General features: G+C 42.2%; 1 long non-coding RNA gene across 4 annotated transcripts in view; it reads right to left on the bottom strand.

The window, feature by feature from the left end:
* The window catches only part of LOC142435945 (uncharacterized), a 78,901-nt gene that overhangs the window by 25,252 nt on the left and 33,086 nt on the right, over nt 1-20,563 (bottom strand). For all 4 annotated transcript variants that reach the window (XR_012781683.1, XR_012781684.1, XR_012781681.1 and 1 more), the window contains exon 3: nt 2,319-2,464. This is a non-coding gene — a long non-coding RNA (uncharacterized LOC142435945). The remainder of the gene's footprint in view (nt 1-2,318; nt 2,465-20,563) is intronic.

Genomic DNA, 20,563 nt, shown 5'->3' on the forward strand with positions numbered 1-20,563 from the left:
ACAAGCAAATGTGGTGAAGAAAGTTGATGGTGCTCAGCTATCAAAAGATATAGCATCTGGGATCTTAATGGCTTGAAGGTAAAAAAGCGGCCATCTAGCTCAGAAGCAACAAAGACCACATGGAAGAAGCATACCAGCCTGTGCAATCACAAGGTATCAAGGGATCAGGTATCAGGCATCATCAGAACAAAAAATCTTACCATAGTGAATCAGCGGGGGAGTGTGGAGTGGAGACCCAAAGCCCATTTGTAGGCCACTGGACATTCCCTTACAGAAGGGTCTTGGGGAGGCGATGAAACAGTCAGGGTGTGATGTAGCAACGATGAAAAATACAACTTTGATCAAGTTTCTGGGTGCTTCCTTCCCCCCTCCAACTGTCATGGTCTGAATCCTGACTTGCAGGTCTGACTAGACCAGGGGATGTACACTGGTGCAGATGGGAACTGAAAATGCAGGGAAGCCATGGCAGATAATCCCCTCAGGACTGGTGGTGTGAGTGGTGATATTTGAAGGGCACAGTGAGGTTGGGTTGGAAAAGTGGAACCTATTTCAAGAATCTACATGTGACCTCCTCCCTGGGGGACATACAACAGAAAAATGGGACACAGAAATATATGACAAAATAACAATTTATAAATTATCAAGGGTTCATGAGGGAGGAGGGAGTGAGGAGGGAGAAGAAAAATTGAGGACCTGAAGCCAGGGGCTTGGGTGGAGAGCAAATGTTTTGAGAATGATGAGGGCAACGAATGTAAAAATGTGCTTTACACAATTGATATATGTATGGATTGTATTAGGAGTTGTATGAGTCCCTAATAAAATGACTTAAAAAAAAAAAAGAACCAGGAGTAGGGGCCTTTAGATCCCAGATTCTTTCACAGAAATTCTTCAATCCAGCAGACAGGCAGCTGTGACACAAGAGTGGACATGAAGGGAAGAAGCAGCAACAGAGACATGGTGGCAGCAGAACCAAGAGCCTGAGACAGAGCAGTGGCATTCCCAGACCACAGAACAAGAGAGCTAAGTGCCTTTGGGCAGGAGGTTAGAGGTGAAATAGGGGTACATTTGAGTTCTTATCTGGGGAACTAGATTTGCCAACCCACATAGAGCTAAGTGTGTCTGGTATAAGGCTAAGGTGCAGAGAGAGAATTTATCCGCAGAACTAAGAGAACTTTGTAATTTTTGTACATTTAGGACAGAAGCCAGGGGGTTGTAGGGCCTGACCTCACCTGCAGGTACGGCTGTCAAGATGCTGTCCCAGAGAACTGTACCTTGAGGCACTGATGATGCTAAATTGTGTGTTAGGGTGGAAAAGTGACTTCTTTGTCAAACATAATTTGAGGAGAGCATTTATTGAACTTTAAGAGACAACAAAAGATACGCACACACATCATATGGATAAGGGAGGCCATTAGCAGTTCAAATGCAACTGAGGATTCAGAGTCGGGACCCTAGATAAATAGGACACAGAACAAAAGGCCATGTCACAGATCATGATTGGTGGCAAAGCAATACATCAGATACAGGTGGGACTGCAGCAGCAGGAATGGGACCATAATTGGGACATGCACATTATTAGATAGAAAGACTTAAAAGATTGGTCCAGGGCCTTCAAACTGAGGCAATCAAGGCCAGACTCATAACAATGGCCCCTGTGCTGTCCTCGCTTAGGTGAGCTCCATCAAGGATACATCTAGGCAGGCCCTTGGAGGGGGATGGATGGAGAGGAGTGCAGGCAATCTATTTTGTAAGGCATTTTCCGCAAGGGTAAGATGATCTACATTCTTGGCTAATTATCAAAAGGAATTCAATGGAGGCTTAATCAAACTGGGGAGGCAGCAAATGGACAGAGTTGTCACTGTCATCAGCAATGCAAACCTTAAACCCAACTCAGTGCCACAGAGTGGATTCTGGTTACAGTGACCCTTTAAAGGGAGGTGGAATGGCCCCTTGTGGATTTCGGAGACTATAACTCTTACCAAGAATGGAAACCTTGTTTTTCTCCTCAGAGGTGACTTGTAATTCTGAACTGCTGACCTTGCAGTTAGCAGTCCAATCTGTAACCACTATGCCACCCGCCTTTTGCAAATTGGAGTGCTCACAATTTAAGTTCTAATACAATTATACATGGTTACATTATCAGCAAATTCTATCATTCCGGGAGATGCGCAAATTGCTCGGACCCCGACCAATGGGGCAGCCTGGGTTCTTGTACACTGGTGTTTCCTGGGTTCAGACCCCAGAAAGCTCAGATCCCTCCTGCTTCCCCTCAAACTCCTCTGCCCAGTGCTGACCCCAGGAACCCCAGGGATGCTCACCCTGCTTGGAGTCAGGTGAATGGATTTGGTTCACGACCCAGTCAGAAGTTGAAGTCCTTCCTTGTCATGCTTCAATGTGCAAGACACTAGTACCAGATTTCTAGCTCCCTAGACTGGACTGTATTTCTCTGTGGCAAATCTTTGTTCTGAAACAGAAGAGGAGGCAATGTTGAAAAAGGCATATCACTTTCTTGGCCTGTACTTCTTGCGCTAAATAGTGACCACCCCCACCACCTGGGATCAAAATCCTGCTCAAAGCTGAGGGTTTGCATTAAACAAGGGTCCACTCTATCTTTGCAGAGCAATTTTACTAATTTCCCAAATATCATGATCAACTTTGGATCCACAAAGTGGAAGTACTTAAGGCCTCAAATTTCTCAAGCTCCATTGAAGGTAAATATCTTCTTTTCACCAGCAATCTAACTGAAGAACGGAATATTTTATGAAGAATGTTCTTTAAAAGCCCATAACGGAACCTCAGACCAAAACCCTTGACATATCTGGTGAAAGTGATCAAGCTGAATCACGCTCATATCTGCCACTCCAACTCAGGCTGAGCTTCTCATTAAGTAAAACCTACTCCAATCCCCTTGCATCCTGGGTATTCTTTACAATATCTATTGTGTGAAGAAATCCCTATGGTTGGGTAGCCCATTTATGCACAATAGTGTAGTAACTAGAGAAAGTTTTTGTACAGGTGGACAACAAGAGACAGAGCGACACCAATAGCACATCCTAGAGGTACCTTGGCCAAGATAGAGATATTCTAAACAAGAAAACAAGCCAGGGGAATCCTTATTTGCTACTCTCTTAAGCTCTTGTGTTTACAGATGTCCGATTTTAAAGCCTTTGGGAAAGACTGCAGCTTACAGTCATGGAATGGCAAGGGGTCATGGTAAGAGCCAAGGTGAGGGAAGATGCTTAAAAATGCAAGATGGATCCAGAAAAGAGATGACTGATCAAACCATTTTGTCATCTTGACCTAAATTCTGGATTCCAAGCTTTCTAGGTAATGCTGACTGATGGCAAACAACACACACTGTAGTAGTGGGCTTATTGGCTTGGGTTCAAGGATGTCCCATCCACAGTCTCAGGTGTGAGTGACGATTTGTCCCGTCAAGAGGGGTGTAAATCATTTATCACTCTAGAGGATCCAGCCAGAGCAAGTGATCTATGAGAGTCGAGTGGGTTTCAGGATGTTCAGAAAGTTTACAATCAACTGAATCACAATTCAATTCCATGAGAAACTTCAAGGCTAACTGTAAGACAGATTAAAGTTGAAGATTCTGGCAGCTAGACAGGAGAGTATTCACGCAATATGAATAGACGCTTTATTCTTTTTGTCTAAGTTCACGTTATTGGGTGAAACATAACAATAATTGTCAGAGTAACCTTATTAATATTTTCTATGAGACCAGTAATAACCTGTAAACAAGGTCAGATAATGATACTTCAAGAAAACTGTAGAGCAATATTGATAATGGATCTACATGAAAAAGTTCTTGAAAACATTGGGAATAGAGTCAGAAAACACATGAAAATAATTACACATGATAATTAAGTAGAATCTATCCTAGAGTTGATTTAATATAAGAAAATGAGCACTGTAATATATACCAATTAATGTAAAAAAGAATTAATAATCTAAATAGACACAAAACTTACTAAACAAAGTCAAAGACTTTTCATGCTAAGGAAAAATAACTCTACAAATCTAACATAAAACAAATATAGTTCAAAATGTTAATATGCTAATATACATTCCTAAAAAGAAAAAGTCATACTTGAAAAAACATCACCCCACGTCAGAAAAAGGACAACCATAAATGTCCACTTTTACCAGTGATATTAAAAATTGACTGTATGTTCTAACTAGAGCTACCAGGTTCACTTTTTTTTAAGGAAGAGGCTTCCAAAAAGACATAAAAATTCCTTTAATCATAATTTAATTATCATATCCATAAAATATTCACGATATGCCATGAATAGCTAATAAATGCTAAAACATTGTAGGCTACATTTAAACACGCTGAAATAACTCTTGGTACTTAACTCCCTAACTATTAATTGTTAATCAGAAGTGGAAGGGGAAGGTGGGGGGAGAAAGAGGGAACCTATCACAATGATCTACGTATAACTCCCTCCCCAGGGGGATAGACAACAGAAAAGTGGGTGAAGGAAGACATAGGGCAGTGTAAGAGATGAACAAATAATACTTTACAAATTATCAAGGGTTCATGAGGAGGGGGGAATAAAAATGAGAAGCTGACAGCAAGGGCTCAAGTAGAAAGAAAATGCTTTGAGAATGAGTATGCCAACAAATGTACTAATGTGCTTGACACAATGGATGGAGGTGTGGATTATGATAAGAGTTCTACAAGACCCAATAAAGTGATTTAATAAAAAAAGAAATACAGCATGATCAAAATTATAGCATTTATCTTACAGAAAAGGAAGTACAAATGTATTCAGATTAAAACCCTGAAACAGGGAATTTGTTTCCACCCATTCTGTGATGAAAGCATGAATTTAGAGTCCTGTAGTTTTCTGTAGTGTTGAAGGTCCTCATATACTGATGAATTAATAAACTAAACCAAGGCATTCGTGTGCACATATAATATTAGAGTGACTATATAGACACACATATATGTATGTGATACACACACATATATGTATGTGATACACACACATATATCAAGCTGGACAACAGATAGGATTGATGCTCACCCAAAAACTGAAGTTTGGGGACTTGAACACACTGAGCCATGGATGCTCTAGGTAGCATTGGACCCATGGGCTTCAGTTGGACTGGGCTGGGATGTTCTCTTGATGAAAAGCTCTCTCTTATGCATATGTCAGTGTCTATAGTTTTATTTTTCTAGAGAACCCAGCCTAAGGCAGAACCCCATCACATTAGTGTCATATGAGGGCGAAAAGGTGTACCTGACATGCTGCTCTTGGAGAAAAACACATCACAAGGAAAGTGTGAAAAGATAATCAACAATTCCCTGACACTGAGCCAGTCCTATGCTCCTCTAGGTCTGTGGAATTTTGGTGGAAGAAAATCTATTTATAACAAAAATATCAGAGGGGCCAGCCCCAATCCCAACTAAGAGGACAGCTGCCCCTTCCCCCAGAAGAATTTACTTCAGAGGACAACACTGAAGCTACAGCTCAGGGAAAGGGACATGTCTGATCAGAGCACACGGGAGAAAATGAAGGGGGAGGAAGAGAGAGTGGAGCACACATCCTGGCCCACCAAGCTTTGAGGACAATATGCCTGCTCTGAGCAGCCCATGCAAAAAGAAGCACTATGGCTGCCCCGACTATGAGTCATGACATCCCTCACTGACCTATAGCCCTATAGGGGACAACACTGGAGACAGTTTGGGAATTGCATCCGATCTGACCCCACCACACCCAGGCAAAACACTAAGGGTGTTGTGCAACAGAACAGCAAGGGAAGTAGAGCAAGGAAGTCCCAAGAGTACCAAAATTAGACTCGGGGGCCAGGGCGTGGCACCCCATCAGACTCCACAGAAAAGCACTCCTAAAGGTCAACATAGAGACCTCTAACTTTTTACAGGCTTTTCTCTTTTTTCCCTTTTTTTCTTGTTGCTGTTGTTTTGTTTTCTTTTGTCATTTTGTTTTGCTCTTTTGTGTGTATGTGTGCTTGTGTGTGTGTATGTGTGTGTGTGTGTGTGTGTGTGTGTGCATATTATATCTGCACTTCTAACTAGATAATATAGGCCAGATAAACAATCTGGAGGAGAAAGCAACAGGACCCATGGTTGGGGCGGGGAGCATGACATGGGAGAAGGGGAGGTGGGGGAAAGAAAGTGGTGTTAACCAACCCAGGGAAAAGGGAACAATCAATAAGTGATCCAAAATAGTGGGAAACAGAAAGATTTCTCCAAGTCATCTCCCCCAAATATATGTTAGACTTAGGACACTGCTCACAATTAATGGTAAATAATTGTCAAGTTACCTCCCTGAAGGCAATCAGCTGTCAGAGGACTGTCTAGTCCCACCACATATAGGGCCCATCCCTGCTGTTAAGGACAATGGGATACTTCCCCCTAAAGGCTTCAATTTAGACCCTGCAAGGTGGGTTTACAGTACACCTTACTGATAATGATTTCTACAGTGAACCAGAGAACAGGTCAAACCTGCTCAGTGACATCCAAAGTTAGGCTGCCATGCTGAATCTCGGGTCCGCCCATCTTGTCACATGCACACCCTTACTCCCTCCTCTTCCAACAGCATATGAACCCCTACAGCATCCCACTCCCATTACTATATTACCTATAGCACAACACTTTCCTGTGATGGATTTCTTCACCTGTAATTAGGGGGCCTGCACATCCCCAGATGATATAAAAGCCTTGGTTAGCAATAAATATTTCTCTCCCCATGTGGACCACCAAGTGAGGCTGAGGTGAACATGCAACTATGAAATGTGTCTGCCTCCATTATTTCAATCCCTCTTCTATCTCTCATGCTCCCTATGACTTTACTATAATCTTTATTTATTATCACTGTACAATTGCACCAACCGACCCGCTGTGATGTGTTAGGGTCTGGCCTTTCCCCTGACACAAAATAAGTGGCAAGGAGGGTGTAAGATGCCTGGTAGGGATTGATCAAGGCAATGTAACTGAGAAGAATTACTGAAACCCTGAAATTACTGAACTACAGACAGAGCATGATAGTGGGACAAGAGGAAAGTAAAAGGAAATAGAGGAAAGAACTAGGAGACAAAGAGCATTTACAGAAGTCTAAATACAAGCATGTGCATATGTAAATATATTTATATTAGGGTGGGGAAATAGATCTAGGTGCATATATTAATAGGTTTAGTATTACGGTATCAGATGGACATTGGGCCTCCATGCAAGTGCTCCCTCAATGCAAGAACACTTTGTTCTATTACCTGGCATTCCACGATGCTCACCTTCCTAAGATGATAGCTGAAGACAACTGTGTGCAAAGAAAATGTGAAGAAAACTGATGGAGCCCAGCTACCAAAAGATATAGCATATGGGATCTTAAAGGGTTGAAGGTAAACAAGTGGCCATCTAGCTTAGAAGCAAGAAAGCCCACATGGAAAAAGCACACAACCTATGGATTGATTACAAGGTGTCGATGGGATCAGTATCGGGCATATTGTGAATGAAGGGGAGTGAAGATTGGGGATCCAAAGCCCGTCTGTCAGCAACTGGACAGCCCCTTACAGAAGGATCATAGGGAAGAGACGAGCCAGTCAGGGTACAGTGTAGAAACAATGAAAATACAACTTTCCCCTACTTCCTAAATGCTCCTCCTCCCCTCCACTATCATGAACCTAATTCTCTTACAAATCCAGCTAGACCAGAGGATGCACACTGGTACAGATAGGAACCTGAAACATAGGGAATCTGGGACAGAAGATGCCTTCAGGACCAGTGGTGAGAGTGGTGCTATCATGAGGGTGAAAGGAAGGTGGGGCAGAAAGGGGGGACCCATTACAAGGATCTACATAAAACCCCCTCCCTGGGGGATGGACAACAGAAAAGTGGGTGAAGGGAGACATCGGACAGTGTAAGGATGAAAAAATAATAATTTATAAATTATCAAGGGTTCATGATGGAGAGGCAGTGAGCAGGGAGGGGGGAAATTGAGGAGCTGATACCAAGGGCTCAAGTAGAAAGCAAATGTTTTGAGGATGATGAGGTAACACATGTACAACTGTGCTTGACACACAATGGATAAATAGATAATAAATAGATAAAGCTATCATGTTAACCTTGAAAAAACACAGAGCTCTTACAAGGCACAATGCACACATAGCCTCTCTGCACCAAAGGTCAACACTCACATTTATAACACGTAAGGAAACTTAGTAGACTCATAGTCACACTTGCTATAAGAAATCAGTATAACACTAAGAGCCTTATATTCATGGGGAAACATGACATCATGCTCCTGAGAGGAAAGTACTACACTTGTTTATATAACAAAGTATTCCCATTACTCAGCTCACATACTGCAATAGCATCACTGAGTATGAAACATACACAAATATACATATACACACGCACGCACACATCTTTCCGTTTTTAATGAAAATATTCATACCTACTGAGGCCAGGTTTCTAAAAGTTTCCATCATCCCGTGTCTCTATAGTTTCCTCTCAGAAAGGTCCAGCAATGCCCATTCTTCCTCGGAGAAATTCAGAACCACCTCCTCAACAGCCACAGTGTCCTAAAACATCCCGTATATTCTGGCTTGGCAAGGTACCATGCATTCCACTATGTGAAAGGATGAAGAAGACAGTCCTGGGGAAACAGAGACTTCACATGGGCATTAGACACAGGGGTCTTGCTCTAAGGATTTCCATCAGGGTTTAGCTAACCCACTTCACCCACTAGATCAGCTGTTCTGAACCTGTGGGTTGCAACTCCTTTGGGGGTTGAACAACCCTCTCAAAGGGTTCTCCCGTTCATAACAGTAGCAAAATTACAGTAATGAAAATAATTTTTTGGTTGGGGGGTGAGCACACATGAGGAACTGTATTAAAGGGTTGCAGCATTAGGAAGGTTGAGAACCACTGCACTAGACACACTCCCTCACTAATTACATGTTATCCCAAGGACTGCATGCTTCTAGCATAATGAGTTTATCTCTGTACAGTTTGTCTGTGACCAACTGCAGCCTTATTTCTATCTAGCTGTTTCAGAATAGAGAACAGTCAGAACACATAAATCAGATGAATGATCAAAAATAAAAGCCTCGATTCCAAATTCATATCCTCTCTTCCATTGGAGGGAGGATTGAAATTAGAATATTTATCAGAACAGGAAGCACAGGGTGAAAGGAAGATGACAACTAGGAAACACTGCAGAATTTGTGCTTCTCCCTGTCGCCCCTCCTTAGCCATTGGAGAGCTGCTGGTATGAACTAACAAAGTAGGGACCCAAAGCCCTGGAGTCATGGTATCCTCTTGGAGAATTCTACGTGATCAAGAGCTGACGTGTTACCTGGTGATAGAGATGATTATTTGGGGAATTATGAAATTTTCTATAGAGTGTCTATGTTACTCGCCTACTTTCCAGTCACTCTGCAGTTGCACGCTTGTGTATTTTGTATTTTCAATGAGATAGGACAAGCTATTGAAAAGGGAAACCGGGCAAGAGTGAAAGGTAACAATAGAATATAGATACCCTCTGTACACTGGTACAGATAGGAACATGGAAACAAGGAATCCAAGGTGGATGATCCATTCAGGTCCAGTGGTGAGAGTGGCGATACCAGGAGGATGGAGGGAGGGTGGGGTGGAAAGAGCGAACTGATTACAAGGATCTACATATAACCTCCTCCCTGGGGGATTGACAACAGAAAAGTGGGTGAAGGGACATTTTGGACAGTATAAGATATGACAAAATAATAATTTATAAGTTATCAAGGGTTCATAAGGGAGGGGGTAGTGGGGAGGGAGGGGCAAAAATGAGGAGCTGATGCCAGGGGCTTAAGTGAAGTGCAAATGCTTTGATATTGATAATGGAAATGAATGTGCAAATGTGCTTTACACAATTGATGTATGGATTGTGATGAGTTGTAATATAATGATTAAAAAAAAGAATATATGCAGATATCTTGAAAATTTTCCCACTGAGACAAAGCTACTGTCATGTAATTATTATGGACTGCTCCCCTCAAAAAATACTGGATACGCACATCAATACACACTAAGCTCATAGGATATACTGACAAAAGAGCACAATATATTCAGTATCATAATAGCATGTCCTTTTTGCTGATTGGGAAAATGTACTTAGGTTCCAATTTTCTTATAAGTTGACTGAACTTCAGTGCATTTCAATGTTAAACTGTTAGGATACTAGGACTTACATACCAGGCTTTGAGATGTTTTTCACATTTTAGATTTTTAAAGATTTTTTCACATTTGCAGATCATGGAAGGACGACTAGCTGAACATGATGACCACTAGCATTCTCTCAGCTGTGGGACTGGCCTCCATGACTTGTCATACTTTTGTTCCCGCATCTTTTCAGGAGAGACCAGTCCCTGGAGAAGGACATGGTGCTTGGTGAGGGAGAGAGAGGCAAAGAAGAGAAAGGCCTTCGCCAACATGGATCGACACAGGGGCTGTCGCAATGGCTCCAACGTGGGAACATGTGAGGATGGTGCAGGACAGGGCAGTGTGTCGCGCTGTTACATAGAGGGCTTTAGGGGCTGGAATGGACACGAAGCCACCTAACAACAACATAGAAAAGGTTGCACTTTATGCTAAGATTTCACAGCATGGCCAACTAGCTATGGCATAAAGTCGCATGAGCTATCACGGTCACTCCACAATTCTGCTACAACAGTGTAACCTAGTGTCGATCCAATAAGCCTTTCAAAATCTCATCCACAGCAGTGCATCGGGTGCCGGGTTTTAAAGCCTTCCCATTCCTTCATGATGAACCAAAACCAAATGGACTGCGGTCAAGTACATTTTAACTCATTTTGACCATAAAACAGGGAGTGGAACTGCTCGCTAGTGTTTCCAAGTCTGTAAATCTTCACGGGCCCATGCAGCCTCCTTGGCCTCCCTTGATGGGCCTGGAATGCTGGAGCCACAAAGGGTCTGGCCAGCGGCATCGATTAAACCAGTGAACCACTAGGGCCTCTTTCACACAACATGTTCATGATAAAACACTGCATTTATTCAGCAACCACGATTCTGAGGCAATTTCCAAAAAGATTTGGCCACATTGGCTCATTTAGTCCTCTTGTCACTCACTTTTAAGCAGATGTTGCTCCCAATGGGATAGAGCTGAAGTCACCAACATTACTCACAATTTCAGTATTGCTCAAATGAAAACTTGTTGAACCAGGTCAGCATGCAGGTCCATGTGTGTACAACTAAATGCCTGGCAATTACATTTCTGTTCATATGCCCAGAGCTTTTTATTCTGTCAGTCATCAGTTACAGAGATGATCTGGATCTTCTGTGTAGTACAAAGAGGAGACGAAGAAAACAATCTATTCAATTCAGATAACTGGAACGCATTGTCCTGGAAAAGCCAGGACCCTCAGACAATACTGCTTACCTCAGGGCCGTACAACTGGCTCTTGCATATAAGAAATTATTAGATTGATTGAGCAAATAAAAAACCATTGAGCAAATCAGAACAAAACCAGACCAATGTGTTCTGAGAGGGCACACCATTCCAAAACCAACAGTTCAACCCTGGACACATGAGGTGGCTATGAGTTGAAAACACTCCACAGTAAAAAACAAGAACAAAAGCACAAGGCCAAATGATAATAACTCTTATGAGAAATGCAACAGAGGTGGAGTCTAAGCATTAACACATACATATTTACATTTCGTGAGCTAGTGTAGGGAGAAATAAAATGATCACTTTAGGAAACACTAGCCAGAGAACCCTGGCATGATAAGGAAATTCTAACAACATGGGAAGGTTCTGTGATGAATTTGCAAATGCTCAGTTCGATTTCCGTTTCTCAAACATACAGGCTAAGGAGTCAAAGAGCACCCAGGTCTTCAGGGGCCGGAGAGGGAAGCTCCATGGTCAGCCACTAAATGAAAAGCTCGTTAGCAATAAGCATTCATGGAACTTCCCACACTGGAAAATAAGTGGAGCATGAAGAAGCACCAGCAAGAAAGTAAAACAAAAGAGGCAATAGTTAAAAGAAATGCAAATGAGGACGTTCAGGTTTATGACCAATATGTGAAGAGCTCAAAGTCACCATTCCAGTCTCAGAGATAAAAGCTGACCATGTTGAAGTCAGAGTACGGAGGTCACAGGGCATGTTTTTCTTTCTGGTGTACATTTTTTTAAAAAATTACTGTCATTGAGTCAATTCTGACTCAAAGCATCCCCACAGAGCAGAGTAGAACAGGGCCTGCGCGTTTCTGAAACTGCAACTCTTTAAGGGAGTAGAAAGCCTCATCTTCTACTGTGGACCAGTGAGCAGTTTTGAATGGCTGAACATGTGGGTACCAACCCAACGCATAGCACACTACATCACCATGGGTGCAGTGTTGTAATAAATTGGAGAAAACTAGATGGTAACTAACAACAAGAAAAGCATCCTTTTAAATGCCTCTAATTAATTACTCTAGTTAGGACCCAGAGCAAACATCTGTCCTCAATACAGAGGGGCGGTGAAAACAGGTACTCTCTCAGCTGATTTCATTGTGAAATCATTCTGTGTACCTGCCTATGGGGCCCTTTTGTTTACAAGTGGTTTTCCTTATCTGCCCTTAGTAGTCTAATCAATTGCATTCATTGAAAACAGTGATTTGAAGGATGTGATGGGATTAACTAATGGGTAGTCCAAAAGAGTTTGTTCCTAGAGGAGAAAATACCAGACCACAGGGTATTAGGAAGAAATGTACTTGCTATGTTTTAAGGATAGTCAAAGCCCAGGTTGAACAAATACATTTTTATAAGGATAAAGGAAGTCAGAAAGGTGTGTCGTTGGGATTTCAATGAAGAAATGCAAAAAGATTGAAATCAATAAAAAAGTAGCATGTTCCAAAATTTCATACCATTGTGTGCTCACTTTCCCTATAAGATCACTAAAGACAAATGGGGGATGAACAACAGAAAAGTGGGTGAAGGGAGACATCGGACACAGTGGATGGATGTATGGATAGTGATAAGAGTTGTCTGAGCCCAACGTAAATGATTAAAAAAAATAGCATGTTCCAAAAAACTCTCCTCCACTAATATATCAGTTCCCAAAACTGTCAACAAAAAATATTCTATTTTTTGCACTTCACAAGAGTCCACAAAAAATGTGAATCAAATTGCATTTAGCCTCAAATAGCTAATAAGGGGTCAAGAACAAGGGTTGGCATTGTCCGCACATAACTCCCTGCCACCACATCTGGTCCAACTCACAGCAGAGCTATCACAGAGCAGAACTCCCTGTAGGACTCCCACGCCTGCACATCTTTAGTGGAGCAGGCAGACTCATCTTCTCTGCACATTTCTGGTGAGTGTGCACAGCTGCCCTTGCAGTCAGCAGCCCAATATTTAACCCACTGGACAAAAGGACTCCTTTGTTCACGTGTCCCACATACAATAAAGTATCATTACAGGAACTCATGAAAGACCTACAGAAAAAGAAAAGCAGCTCCAGAAAGGCCCACCAATTTGTAAGGGAAGCTAATTCCTGACACATCAGGCTACACAGGGCTCTGCCTGCAAGCACTCACACTTCAAGATGCAGGTCCCTAAATGGAGTCCCTGAGTAGTGTGAGCAACAGAGTGCTCAGCTACCAAACAAATGATTAGAGACTGAAGGCAACCTTAGAAGAAATCAACAACTTCTGAAGTTAGCCAATGAAAATCTTACGGAGCATAGTTTTACTCTGAAACCACATACGGTCACCATATGGAACCCAATGGTAGGCAAAATGATTGATATTTAACAAGTATTACTTAATTGAGATACAAGGAGCTCATTGGTAGCCAATCCTTCATGCCATGAATGCACAAGGGGTTTTTGAAAAAGGCCATGGGAAAATGGAATAAAAATAATGGAATTTTTCCATTTGGAAGCTACTGCATATCTTTTCCTAATAGATTATGCTAAACAGTGCAAAATTATGCTAAATAGAATAATGTCATAAATCTTTTTAAATTCCTCAAATATTGTACATCTTTAAAGTATTTAGGATCCCTGTTCATCTTCCATGATAATTCAGAAAGAATACTAAGCTATTTACATATAGCATCTCTCTTAAAGATCTATTAAAGCTGATATTAATTTTATTCTCTATCTATGGTAAAGAGACCAGTTAGGTTACCGTATATATGTACGATACACATAAAAACTTGAGAGCTGAAAATTTACAGAATGACTTTATTTTTCTGGGTCCTGCAAATTTTACAAATTCAACTGTGTGGTTTTTCATGTTATAGTTAGAAACTCAATCTCCTTGTAGTTTTGAATTTTCCTTCTTTGATAGATTGCCAGGTTTCATAGGTTCTGGCATGTGTGTACATACACACATGTGTGTCTTGCTTAGTTTTTTATGTCCCTGAGCATGATAATGGTTACCATGGATAGGTGTTCATGGAAAGGCTGGAAGTTTGTGTCTACTCAGTCTCCAGGGAAGAAAGCCTGGGTGATGCACTTGAGAAACCAGTCACTGAAACCCCTCGGCAACATCCCTGCACTCTGACTCACATGGAGTCCCCAGGAGTTGGTGTGGGTTTGATGGCAGATGCTTGATTTGGTTCATTCCTTTGGGGGAAAAATGAATTCTGGTATCATTTGCTACTCTGCAGGCTGGCAGTTCAACCTCACCAGCACATCTGCAAAAGGAAAATGAGGCTGGTTGCTTCTGTATAGATTTTGTTATCAGATACCTATGGAGGAACACTATGAGTCAGAATTGACTGTGTGGCAGTGAGTTTGTTTTGGGGGGTGGGACAAAGTTTCTAGGTGGCACAAACAGCTTGCACTAGACTGTTCCCCTGAGGCTTGATGGGGGTAAACAGCCCGCATTACTGTGGAAGAACAGGAGATCTGCTTCCACAAACATGATGCTCCAGAAAAACTATGGAACAGTTCTGCTCTATAACACATGACATAGCCATGAGATGGAACTAACTCCATGACACCTAACCAAAGAGGAAATTGAACATGATCACATATTCTTGTCTATGTATACACATGGATATTACATTGAAATTATGACTAAATCAAAAACAAATATAATTCCCATTAAGAATCACCATGTCTGCAATGAATAACATGTCAGTGTGGCCCATCTAAATTAGTCCGTGAAGAAGCCCCACTGCTCCAGTGGTTAAAGGACTGGCAGCTCCATGAAGTGGCCATCTGGTAACGCATGATTATAGCCTAGAAACCCCAACGAGGAGTGGAAGGTGCTGTGACATCACTCACAGAATCCACTGTAGCGCAGTGGACAAAACAAGCCTCTTATCAAGAACGCGTGGATAAAAGGCTAGAACATTCAAGCATTACCATGCAGTGGGGCACAGAGAAAATAACATGCTATCTTACTATATATAACAGTTATATATCTGGAGGTTGCCTTCTATTAGAAATAATCATGACACAAATTTTAAAAGGAGGAGCTAGTAGTAGGACTCTGTTCTTGAACAGCAAATGCAAACAAATTGAAGAGCTAACATATGAAAAAAAAGTAAATCAAAAGATTAATCAGGGCCACAGGGAAAAGGATCAAATGCAAAGCTTCACTGGAGCTGGCCGCCAGGAAACAGCTGGCGCTCAATCCATCGGGCCCCAAGCGCACTACTTGAACTCTGGTTTATACAGCAAGAAACCACGAACGGTCGGGAATACTTTTCTCCTCCGATCACAACTGTACACGCTGACTAAGGGGGGTGGAGCAGCTAGGGAACTTCCTGCTGATATCCAACATGGGCATGGGCAGCAGCCCACTAACATTTTGAATCTGGTGGGTCCGGGGACCAATGCAGAAATAGCAAGCTTAAGCAATGGAAATATAGAGGCGAGTGTCAGCAGGTTAGCAAATGAGACTTAGGGTCGTTCAGTCACAGTATGCAGCCATTAGGATGTGGATGTATGTCCACTATTAATGATTTCAAAATAAATCATGTGGGGAGAGGGGGTTGGGGAGGATGGGGACCAACTCAAGCATAAGCTGGAAAATATAGAAGCTAAATTCATCTGGTTAATTAATAAACATCAGGATATTTCAAACGCTTTCTGTATCCAGTAGGATAAATGATGGATTTCAATCTATGTCACTGTGAAAATAAAATAACTGAAATTACCAAAAAGTGCTGACCTTGACCACATGTGCCACTAACTTACATCAATTCTGACTCACAGTGACCCCCGAGGACAGAGTAGAACTGCCCTGTGGATTTTCAAAACTGAAACACTACAGGGGAAGACCTATTATTTCTCCACATTAATATATAAAATGACTTGAAAATAAGTAAGTAAAATAATTGCTGGGTCCTGCAAATCAAAAGGATGTAAAAGGAAACCAAAACTCCCTATTAAAAATATGAGTGGATATTAAATCTGGGCCAGCAAGCTCTAAGAGCCAAGAAGGATCATAAGAGGGTGGCGGCAGGGGGGAAAGTGGCAGTTTAAAGAGAGATGAGCCATCAATGCAACCAATCTCTGAGATGAGGCTTATAGGGGAAACATCCCCCCCTGGGGCTCTTCACACTCCAAGTGGAAAAGTCCAGCATCCGCAGACACAAATCTCAGGAGCTGTATTAGAGATTAAAGTCTTAGCACTCCAGTGAGTAAAGCGCTATAGGATAGATGGCTGTAGATTAAGCCTCCATTGAATTCTTTCTGATCATCAAGCAAGGAAATAGATTAAATTGGCCCAGGGACAGAGGAACTGGGAAGGTGAACACCATTCACTGATCTCCAGGTAATGCAGAGGGTCCTATAGTCAGGAGCCCAAAATGCCTTAGCAGTTGAGCCCTGACTGCCTGGGTCAGAAGGACTTGGAACAATCTTGTAAAATGCTCTATCTGGCAATGAAGGTGGCTCAGTTACAGTCCTGTCCCTGCTTCTGTAGTCCCATTTATAACATGCTGTACTGATGCTCCACCAATCAGAAACGTGTGACCGTTTCCTCTGTTGCAATCTTATTTCATTCGATTCCCGACTTGACTGTTTCCCTGAACTGCACTATGATCTCCATCCGGTGATGGGTCCGTGTCTTTGTATTCTCTTTGTCTCTTTTAATAATTAATAAATGTTCTCCGTAAATTATATTTGAGATTGGAGTTCCTTTTGTAGTCCAAATCAGAGCACAAGCTAGTTTTTGATGGGCAGAAATGGTTAAGAACATGCAGTAGAGTAAAAAGGAGACCGCGTTTTAAATATAGTTTAAAGAGAACATCTATTAAATCTTATGAGACAAAGACAGCACAAGGGCACAAACACATCATCTGAATGAAGGAAGCCACCAACAGGAGGTGGAAATGGCTTCCAAGGTTCACAACTGAGATGTGAGCCAAAGAGGGTGTGGGGGAGGGGCGGGGCAAAGGAAACTCACAAAAGCATGCATCTCAATGGCAGACATTCCATCCTTAGATAGCAGGCTTACAAAATGGGTCCAGGGCCTCCTGACCAATGCAGTCAGGGAAAGGCTAAAAGCAAGTGGCTCCTGACTAGGAGTCCCCTGGACTGTCTCCAGTTTGGTGACCTCCATCAAGGACACACACTCAGGCAAACCTCCAAGAGAAACTGCTTCTCCATGGGCTGCCTGCAGAGGTGAAGCAAAGCCACCCTGCAAAGCCTGAGGGCCAGATTACCTACTACCTTGGTTCCTGGGCAGAAACCACTCAATAGAGGCTCACTCCATGTGGGGCTCTGCAATCTATGCAAGGACCAGATCTGTGCGGGGATTTGGGGCTGTCACTGCTCTGGTACCCCTTTGCAAAGCAGGGTGCTGAGAAGTTAAGCTCTAATACAGACCTCGGTCATCAGTGGGGTGGCCTGATGACTGCAAGGCTGCCTCTCCTTTCAGTAAAGGCCACTCTGGGGTCCCCATGCTCTCATGCCCGCGACCTGACACGAAGGGACAGGCCCCAGGCAACCCCCCCCCAAAAAAAAACAAAAACAAAACACGCAATCGCGCCTTTCTGGACGGAGGAGCTCTGAGCAGAAAAAGCGGCCAGAGTATTCCCGCGCCCGAAGGCAAAGGCCTGCAACCAATTCAATAAGGATTTAACTGGAAATGTCCCAGGGGGTCGCGGCGACCTGGAACACTGTTGTATGGGGTGCGGGAAGTGTAACGTCCACGGGAACCCGGACACAGCTGGGACTCCAGGCCTGCAGGGGATTCCGCGCCAGGGATCAGCACAGAAACACAGAAACTCACCCACAGAAGCTCTTGGGCCGCACTCTTGGATCCTTCTCACTCAGAGGAAATGGGTTCAGCAGGAAACTATCACCTGGGGAGGGGGTGGGGTGGTCTCTGTGGGAAGGGGCGGGGCCTGGAGGTAATGAGGGTGTCGTGGAGGGAGGTTCCTGGAGGTGAGGCTCAGGGCCTGGCAAGGCAAAGGATTCATTCTTAGTAGTTTCTTCTTAGTCTGGAAGCCCTGCTGAAATCTGAGCACTTTGGGTGGCCCAGCTTGCATTTGAAAAGCGTTTGCATTTGAATCCCAACACCACACAAGTCCAGGCACAAAGACAAACTGAAAGAAAAGTGATGGGTGGAAGGCATGCTTCCCAAGTGAGAATTTCCCCAAGAGACACTCCAGCAGCTAGGGCCACAGAGACACACACTTGACAACATCTGCTGCCATCTGCTCCACCTGACCACATCTCTCCTGCTTTTCACCTGGACGCCTCTGAAACTCAGACACTGATTTCAGGCTCTGCTCCCTGTGTATGATCAGGTGAGCATCAAGATGGGGAATCCCTGAAAATGCCAGTTATCCTGTTGTCTTCTTCTCCTCCCTTGCTCTCTCTCTCTCCCCGCACTGCTTAAGATTTATTTCCCCCCAATCTGTGGGTTCTTATGTTTACATAGGTTTTTATGAAACCTTTCTATGTGAACAAGTGTCTATTTCGACCAAGTTACAGTCAACTAATTGTCCTACACAGAATGTTTCCTTTAATATATTTCATGTGTTGAGGTCTCTCCTTTCTATTTCTATGTTATTGAGGGTTTTTATCAGGAATAGGTAGTAGATATTGTCAAATGCCTTTTACGCATCTACTAATATGATATGGTTCTTATTATTTGTCCTATTTATGTGGTTGGTTACATTAATTTTTTCTAATATCGAAACATTCTTGTATCCCTGGTAATAATCCCACTTAATCAAGTTGAAATATGAACTCAAAGTCAGGGATAGGCGCTCTCTAACTCACTCCATCCCATTTCCACAAATGTAAAGATAAACTGGTCTGATGTATGATCTACTCACTCACCTAAACCAATAGTTATGTAATCATCAAATATGTTCCTTTATTGTTAAAATATTAGTATAATATATTCTGTTGTAGAGTGTATTTTATAAATAATTTTACCCCATATTCTCTGTAGTCATAAAATTTTCTTTTAAAGTTTCTCATGCATTAATAAAAAGGTTTCTTGTACAAATCTATATTTATTCAATTTTGTCCTTTACTATTGATTCATATTGCAGGTATACATATTAAAACCATGATTATATTTTTTTCAACAAGATTCTGGAATGATTATTACTTTATTGCTTATTTTAAAAAGAAACACTCTAACATTTCAGTACTTATTGTACATACAGTCCCTGTACAAGAGAGGTTGTTGTTAGGTGTCACTAAGTTAGTTCCAAATCATAGTGACCATATCACCACAGGGAGAAACACTGGCTTGCCCTAAACCGTCCTCATAATTGTTCTTATATTTGAGCCCATTGTCTCAGCCTCTTTCAATCTAAAAAGTTTTCCTCTTGTTTACCAAGCTCCATGGTTGAAGTGATATACCTCTTGTTTTTGCCTCCGGTTTGCAAATACACAAAACTCTAAAGGTTTTACATATATGGAATAAGAAAACACATTTAAAAGAACAATAAAGTCAGAGCTGTTGTGTGAATTCTGACTCATAGAACCACAGAGAGCAGAGAAACAGCTCCTTAGGCTTTTGTGTTTTACATTTTATAGAACATGTTTCATCTTTACCACAGCAAGTAGTGTCCTTATAGACAATAGTCCAAAACTAGACAGGTGATGCAGTGGTTGATTTTCTCAGTCTCAGACATGTATAAGCACCACCTGGAAGTTAAAATGTACTCGACTATCCAAGAGCTGAAGAACATATTCAGTTTATTTTGTATACAACTGTGTCGATATGGTAGAAGTGTATTGTTAATTGTTTTATGAGGCCCTGAGCACAGCTGTGAGATTCTGGTTGTAAGAGAATGACATCCTGACCCACTATCACAGTGACTCAGGCGTCACCTTTTCCGATGTGGATACTGAATGTCACAGGTTGGTGCTTTTAGCTCAGTGCTGTATGGGATATGTGACTTTGATCATACATGTAATACTAATCTAACCGTTTTTCAGGATAAGAATCTGGTGGGGGGTTTTTCCCCACTAAGACCTACACATTGCATTATTTCCAACTCATCTGAATTATTTCCTGTATGGTCAGTGTTATGAAGAACAAACTTTCAGATACGTTGGTGGGAATTTAAGCACCAGGAACTACTGTTTTTGATGTCTCTGCCACATCCAT

The sequence above is a fragment of the Tenrec ecaudatus genome (genome assembly GCF_050624435.1).
Source record: "Tenrec ecaudatus isolate mTenEca1 chromosome 15 unlocalized genomic scaffold, mTenEca1.hap1 SUPER_15_unloc_1, whole genome shotgun sequence".
NCBI classification, from domain to species: domain Eukaryota; kingdom Metazoa; phylum Chordata; class Mammalia; order Afrosoricida; family Tenrecidae; genus Tenrec; species Tenrec ecaudatus.